Source organism: Suricata suricatta, chromosome 8, assembly GCF_006229205.1.
Source record: "Suricata suricatta isolate VVHF042 chromosome 8, meerkat_22Aug2017_6uvM2_HiC, whole genome shotgun sequence".
Lineage (NCBI taxonomy): Eukaryota > Metazoa > Chordata > Mammalia > Carnivora > Herpestidae > Suricata > Suricata suricatta.
The window spans coordinates 1,223,333-1,225,158 of NC_043707.1; the positions used below are offsets into that span (position 1 = coordinate 1,223,333).

General features: G+C 56.1%; 1 long non-coding RNA gene across 1 annotated transcript; it reads right to left on the reverse strand.

Moving 5' to 3' along the window:
* Nucleotides 1–319: 319 nt before the first annotated feature.
* LOC115299641 lies at nt 320–1,818 on the reverse strand. Its single transcript, XR_003912270.1, has 2 exons — nt 736–1,818; nt 320–496 (listed from the first exon to the last, which is right to left on the reverse strand). It is a non-coding gene; the product is annotated as an uncharacterized LOC115299641 (long non-coding RNA).
* Nucleotides 1,819–1,826: the final 8 nt, after the last annotated feature.

Below are 1,826 nucleotides of genomic sequence, written 5' to 3' on the forward strand. Positions count from 1 at the left end.
CCGGTTTTCCAGCGGGCGCGCCCCCTAAGGCAGCTGCCATTGGCCAGCAGCGGGCGCGCGCGCTTGCACGTACGGACGCTGGGCGGGGGCGCGGGGCGGGCCTGCGACGCGGGTAGTGTTGTGACGCTAGCCTCGCGGCCGTGCGGGCCAGGGCGTCTCTCCGGATTGGCGGATAGACAGCCAATAGGGCCAGCGCCCTGGCTGTGATTGGCCGGAGCCGTGTTGACGGATGCGTGAGAAGTAAACGCTGCCTCAGCTCAGAGTCTTGAATCCGGCGCGAACCGGGTTTTTAACGACAAAGTATAGAAATGCGACAGAGTCAGATAAACACGCCCTTTATTACGTTGAGTGTGTGCTTTTGAAGTTCTTTAGTGCAGTGGATGGCGCTGAGCACTCGGGTCATGTTTCCTCGTGATGGCGTTAAAGGAGTGTGTTGTAAATTCTAGCATTGCTCATGGAAGAGAGGATAAGCGAGGTGGTGTTCGAGGGTACAAACCTGAAAGGAGCAGTGTATAAGTGTATAGAGCACAGTAAGGCGGATGAAGACGATATTACTGTACTATAGTCACGTCATACGACCAGTGTCGCTACGGTAGCCACATAACAACATGAATGCATCAAAGTAACACGCAGTACACCTTAAACCCACACAACGCCACATGTCGGGGTCCTTTATTCCAATAAATTATTATGTTTATGAAAATAAGGTTTTTAAAAACAGGATCTGCCTTGTACCTGTGTGATCCAGCACCTTTCCTGTCAGATCCACTTAATGGGGACTAATTTGCTGTCGCAACATTTTTTCTTTCCTTTAATGACATGACTTCGCTGTGTTGTTCAAACTTAATTTCCAAGTTTAACCACGCATGACCGAAAAGGCCAGGGCGCACGTCCTAGTGCCTTTGGGAATGCAATCTGCCAACACGAGCCAGGTTGGCTTATAATGGAATGAGGCCGTAGGTACCCTTGACTACCATTATCTCGCCAGAGTCCATACGGCCCCCAAGTCGTTGAATGCGCGTCAAATATTACGTCGAATGAACTGACTTTGCTCAGAAATCCTCTTGAACCACACCCTCCTCCTCGAGAAAAGACAAAGTAGAGCCCATCAAACGGTGTGCGGTTCCAAAGACTCAGCAAGAAAATGAAAAGAGAAGAAGAGAATCTTAGGGAAGATGGCGTTGTTTCTCCCCCACATTCTCTCATCCGACCGACCCGTTTGTTAAGGTGTAATTGCAGGAGCCGGTCCCAACAGGCTTTGCATTCTTATCACACCTATAAAAATGTCACTCGCTTCCGTTCTCTACGCAGCACAGGCAAAGACTGGCCTCCTAGCTCCCCTTTCCGAGGTAGCGTTGCTGGTCCTAAACAGGGGCTGCGACAAAGACAAAATGCCACGCAAGACCACGGAGCTGGCCGCGGGCGGTGACCCGCCAGGGGACTCTTGCCCTCGGCGCCTCACGAACAGTCTCGACCGTCTTCGGCTCTTTCCGGCCTCTGGGGGCGCTTCGGGTGGCCTCGGCATCCGCCGCGCTCACCTTCGGCTGTTTCCGCGTTCGGCGCTCAACCGTTGTCGGGGCAACGCGCGGCGGCTCCGCGGAGGTGAGCGGGTCGGATGCTAAGACTGCAAGGGGCGAAGGAGGGGTTCCGTGGCGTCCTGGGGCGGGGGACCGGGCCGATGACTCGCGGGGCCAGACCCCACTCCGACAGGCCTCCGGAAACCGGGCCTGGCCGAGCGGATCGGGTCGGGGCCAGCGGGAGCTGGGCGCAGCGGCCGAGGCCAGCGCGCGATGATGGCCACCGCGGACGCAGCCCGGGCTGGACCG